The sequence below is a fragment of the Peromyscus eremicus genome, chromosome 2 (assembly GCF_949786415.1).
Source record: "Peromyscus eremicus chromosome 2, PerEre_H2_v1, whole genome shotgun sequence".
Classification (NCBI taxonomy): Eukaryota; Metazoa; Chordata; class Mammalia; order Rodentia; family Cricetidae; genus Peromyscus; species Peromyscus eremicus.
The window spans coordinates 105,268,897-105,275,152 of NC_081417.1; the positions used below are offsets into that span (position 1 = coordinate 105,268,897).

Genomic DNA, 6,256 nt, shown 5'->3' on the forward strand with positions numbered 1-6,256 from the left:
ACACACACATATATATATACATACATGTGTATGTATATATGTATGTATATATTCAATAGCAGTTATTGTAGTAAAAACTAAAAGATTTACCTATTTACTCAGACTACCACAAAACTTGCCATAATACATTACCTCATAACACACTGTAGTTTGGAGATCTAGAACTAATTAAAAAGCAAGCTTTTAGCATCATCTTTACAACCTATTGAGGAAGAAAATAAAACTCTTAATGTATGTTCATTTTTCTTGTAAATATACTAAAATTGGAATGACAGAAGCTTATCATGACCTCTGCATAGTGATGATCCACACATTTGTGAGCCTTTCCATATTTTTATGTATAAAGGCAGGTCAATTAGAATAACACCTACCTTTTTAATGCACACTTTGAAAGCCAGAGGGCCTGGATAAATGTTCTATAAGCTCCAAAAGACTACAGATAGAAGTCAGCAAAACTATCACAATTGACAGAAAAAGAAAAAGAATCATAATAAAACAAATTTAAACAATTTCTGTCCATCAACCCAGCTCTACAGAAGACATTAGGTGGAAAATTTCAGTGTGAAGAGAACACAAATGATCTTTAAGAGAATACAGGGAATAAATAATCTGAGAACACTTAAGCAAAAGAGGAAAAGAAACACCACCACAACAGAATAACAGGAATTAACAAATACTGTTTTGTAATCACTCTCAATATTAATAAACTTAATTACTCAATAAAAAGACACAGACTGACAGATTGGTTTAGAAAACAGGGTGCATCTTTCTGCTGTATTCAAGAGCAGAAATCATCTTAGCATGAAAGGCTTGAAAAAGGGTATCCAATCAAGTGGAACCAATAAACAAGAAGACGTAGAAATTTGAATATCTGACAAAGTATGCTTCAAACTAAAACTAATCAGAGGAGATAGGGAAGGACTCTACATCAATGATAAAAGAATCAACCAAGAAGATATTATAATTCTAAATATTCATGTACCAAACACAAGGGCATTTAATTTAATAAAGGAAACATTACTACATCTAGAATCACATATTGACCTCAACAAAGTGATAGTGGGTAACTTTGTTTTCCTATTCTTACCATGGATAGGTCATCCACACAAAAACTGAATAGAGAAACATTACAGTTAAATAACATCTTAAGTCAAATGGACCTAGCAGATATCTACAGAATATTTTGTCTAAACACTAAAGAACACACTTTATTCTCAGTCACCATTGAACTTTGCCAAAACTGACCATGTATTAAAAGTAAGTCAAGTCCTAAAAGATGAAGAAACATTGAAATAATTCCTTTTATCCTATGTGATCACCATGGATTAATGCTAGATATCAGCAAAATAGAAATGACAGAAAGTATACAATCTCATGAAAACTAAACAACTCACTAATATACAAAAATTATGTTAATTATGTTAATGCAAAAATAAACAAGGAAAACCCATAGTGCCTAGTAAATAAAAGTAGTAATTAAAAGTCCCAATGAACAAAAGCACAAGGCCAGTTGTTTTCAGCACAGAATTCTACCAGACCTTCAAATAAAAACTAAAACTAATACTCCTCAAAATATTCTATAAAATAGAAACCTAAGAAACATTTCTTCAGGTGCAGGCCACATTAGTCAGAAGGACAGGTGAGTGACCCACCTGTCAGATGAACTGCCCCACTCCTTAGACTTAGTTCTCAAAGACTCATTCCACCTCCCACCTCCTGTTACCTTATTTTGTGCCCCTCAGCTAGGCCCTGCCCCAACTCTGATGGATTTCTGCTGCTCAGACATGATGGTTTTCCTTTATAAGAATTGTCATGATCATGATGTCTCTTCACAGCAGTTTTAACTAAGGAAGATATTTGTATCAGCAACTGGGATCTTACTATGATAAGCCTGACCATGTTTTTGCTTGGAAAAATTTTGACTTTGGGGTTAGGAAAGCAGTGGAATGCTTGAATCACTGCTTAATGGGTCATACTAGTTGGAGCATGGAAGATTTGAACTGTGGGGACAGGGCTCAATAAGTCTCTGAGGGGAAGAATTTTAGTATGGTGCCTAGAGATCATTCTTGTGATGTTTTGGTGTAGAATTTGACACTTTTTGCCATTGTCGAAAGAGTCTGCCTGAGGCTAAAGTGAAGAGCCTTGAATTAATTTTGTTGGCAGAGGAAATCTCAAAACAGATTAGTACAGACTCTGTGATGTGATTATTAGTTGTAACTCTAATGAAGACATAATGAAAAGGAGAAAATTGAGTAAGAAAAAATAGAAAATATACAAATAGATGAGATAAGTAGTACCAGGAAGGAGAATGGAGCTAAATTTTGTGTTCAAGGAGATAAACAGATTAAGAAATGGAATAAAGGGAGTGATGACCTCAGGGCAAGATCTCATCCAGCTACGTTTCCAATTTGTGAAAAGGAAGTAAAGAAAAGCTTAGAGTCTGGTGTCGTAGTGCACACATTTAATCCCAAAACTCCAGAGGCAGAGACAGAATGATCTCTGAGTTTGAGACCAGTCTGGTCTACAGATCTAGTTTCAGTACAGCCAAGCTTAGGCAGTGAAGGAAACCACAAAAAACAGAAAGTTGGTGAAGATGTAATCGAATGAGGGGGCCATGTTGCAGCCTTAGCAAGCAGCAGAGTTTTGCAGCCTTGGCCATGTGGCTCTAGCTTTAGTCAAAGATAGAGGAAAAGAGTATAGAATCTCCCTCCATGACGAAGAAAAGCCTCTAAGCCAGGCATGTTTCAGTTGTATCCCTGAGTGGAGGTTCAGAGGGACCATTTCATGAAGTTGTCAAGTGGAAGCCTAGATTGCCTTGGTGACCTCAAGGCAATGTTGGATGTTGGAGATACCAGAAATACCTGTCAAGGAAAGATACTAGCACGGAGTAGAATCAGTTTAAGAGAAAGAAGTGTGTTGTAATTAAAACTGAAAAGAGTTGGAGGTCAGAATAGTGCTTTGACATCAGACATGGAGCTGCAGAGTTTGGAGTTTAGCCCGCTGATTTTTGGTCTTGCTTTAGTTCAGTATTTCCACACTTTGCTCCCTTCCCTACGTTTTGGAATGGAATTATATAAGCTGTGCCATTGTATGTTTGAAGTATGTAATCTTTTTTTATTTTGATTTTACAAGGCATTATAGTTAAGATTGTATGAATCTCAGAAGATACTTTGAACTTTAGACGGTTATAGTCTATGGGGATGTTTAAAATTGTACTTAATGCATTTTTTTTTTCATTATAACGTTGCTACAAGCCTATGGGGGCCAGGGTGTGGAATGTGGTAGTTTGAAAGAAAATGGCTCCCACATGGAGGGGCACTATTAGGAGATGTGGCCTTGTTGGAGGAAGCGTGATGGTCACTGTGGGAGTGGGCTTTGAGGTCTCCTGTGCTCAAGCTACTCACAGTGACACAGTTCACTTCCTGTTGCCTGGGGATCAAGATGTAGATCTCTCAGCTCCATCTCAAAACAGCATCATATCTGTCTACATGCTACCATGTCCTGACATGAGAATAATGTACTAAACTTCTGAAACTTTAATCCAGCTAAATTAAATATTTTTCTTTATAAGAGTGCCATGATCATGGTCATGGTGTCTCTTCACAGCAATAGAAACCCTAGATAAAATGTTGGGTGAAGGCCATACCAGTCAGAAGAACAGAGACCCCCTGTTCCAATAAAAGCCAAGCTAGATACAAAAAGGCCAGCTCTCAACTTAGACAGAGACTCTCTACTATATCAGAAGTCACACCAGCCACCATAAAATCCAGACCACAAAGACCAGAAGACCAAAGAGGGAAAAAAAATCCAAGGAATAAAACACCCATCCAACAAACTCAAACTCAGAAATCAGTACCTAGTCCTATAATCATCCCTAACCTAGAAGCATAAATGCAAGTATAAGGTACAATCAAAACCAGCCAGGGCAATATGGCACCATCAGTGGCCAGATATCCTATGACAGACGATAAGAACTGAATATTCCAAAACAGCTGACCCACAAGAAAATGTCCTTAAAAACAAATTTATGAAGTTGATAGAGGTCCTTAAAGAGGAAATAAAAAAATCCCATAAAGAAATTGATGAAAAGACAAACAAAAATTAGAGGAAATCAACAAATCCATTGAAGAATACCACAAAAGCCAAAAACAAACAAACAAACAAACAAACCAAACAGGTCAAGAAAACTATTCAAGATCTGAAAATAGAAATAGGGGCAATAAGGAAAACACAAACATAAGAAATTCTGGAAATAGAAAATCTCGGTAAGGAAACAGGAGCTACAAGAGGCAAGCATCACCAAAACAATACAAGAGATGGAAGAGAGAATCTTAGGTACTGAAGATATGAGAGAGGAAATCGACTAATCAGTCAATGAAAATGTTAAATCTAAAAACTTCTTAACACAAAGCATCCAGGAAATCTGGAACACTATGAAGAGACCAAACCTAAGAATAATAGGAATAAAAGAAGGAGAAGAAACCCAGCTCAAAACCACAGAAAACATATTTAACAAAATCACAGAAGAAGCCAGGTGGTGGTGGCGCATGCCTTTAATTCCAGCACTCGGGAGGCAGAGGCAGGCAGATCTCTGTGAGTTCAAGGCCAGCCTGGGCTACAGAGTGAGTTCCAGGAAAGGCACAAAACTATACAGAGAAACCTTGTCTCGAAAAACAAACAAACAAAAACCAACAACAACAACAAAAAATCACAGAAGAAAAGTTTTCTAACCTTTTAAAGAATGACATGCCTATAAAGGCACAAGAAGTTTACAGAACACTAAATAGATTGGATCAGGAAAGAAAACTCCTTCACTGCATAATAATCAAAACACTAAAAATACAGAATAAAGAAAGAATATTAAAAGCTGCCAGGGCAAAAGGCCAAGTAACACATAAAGTCATACCTATTAGAATTACTCAACAGAGACTCTAAAAGACAAAAGGGCCTGTGAGATGTCTTGTAGACTCTAAGAGACCATGGTTGCCAGCCCAGACAACTATAGCCTGTAGCCAAATTTCTAAGTGGTCTTATTAAATAAAAGCACAGAGCCAATATAGGGGTGAAAGCCTTATAGATCAGGGAAATAGTGAGAGCCACCAACCAAGCTTACCTTACCAGCTCTGCCTCTTCTGTAATGTCATGACTTCCTGTCTACCCAGGCTTTTATTACCTTGCTGTTCTGCCCTCTCATTGGCTTTTAGCCAAGCCACCTCACTTCCTTGTCACTGCCTGTCTGTACAGACCTCCAGGTCTCTCTTGGTACTGGGATTAAAGATATGTGTCACCACGTTTGGCTCTGTTCCCTAGTATGACCTTGAACACACAGTGACCCTGCCTGCCAAGTGATTGGATTAAGGGCTTGTGCTACCACTGCCTGACTTTTGTGTTTATTCAAAATGGCTTGCTATTTCCTCTGATCTCCAGGCAAACTTTATTTATTAACATACAAATAAAATATCACCACAATAGCCAGCAGAACTTGCAATCACTGTAGATTGAGAAAACAAGATATTTCATTACAAAGTCAAATTTAAACAATATATATCCTTACAGAGGGTACTAGAAGCAAAACTCCAACCCAAGGAAGTTAACTATACCCATGAAAACACAGGCAATAAATAATCTGACACCAGCAAAACCCCCCAAAAAATAAATACACACACACATACACACACACACACACACACACACACACACACACACACACACACACTCACACACTATCACTACCAGCAACAATAACAAAATAACAGGAATTAGCAATCATTGGTTATTAATGTCTCTTAATATCAGTGAACTCAATTCCTCAATAAGAAGACACAAGCTAACAGAATGGATACAAAAATGGGATCCATCCTTCTGCTGAATACAAGAAACACACCTCAGCTTAAAAGACAGACATTACCTCAAGTAAAAGATTGGAAGAAAATATTTCCTAAGTCAATGGACCCAAGAAGCAGTCTGATGTAACTATTCAAATAGACTTTAAAACAAAATTAATCAAAAGAGATGGGGAAGGATGTTTCATACTCATAAAAAGAAAAATCCATCAGTATGATGTTTCAGTTTTTTTACATCTGTGCCCCAAACACAAGAGCACCCAAATTTTCAATGAAACATCACTAAAGCTTAAATCATACATCAAACATCACCCATTAATTGTGGAAGACTTCAATACCCCAATATCACCAGAGAGAGAGAGAGAGAGAGAGAGAGAGAGAGAGAGAGAGAGAGAGAGAGAGAGAGAGAGAAA

General features: G+C 37.2%; 1 pseudogene; it reads left to right on the top strand.

Annotated features, from left to right (window-relative positions):
• The first annotated feature begins 237 nt into the window (after window positions 1–237).
• Window positions 238–336, top strand: LOC131905396 (U6 spliceosomal RNA; annotated as a pseudogene).
• The last annotated feature ends 5,920 nt before the right edge of the window (window positions 337–6,256 follow it).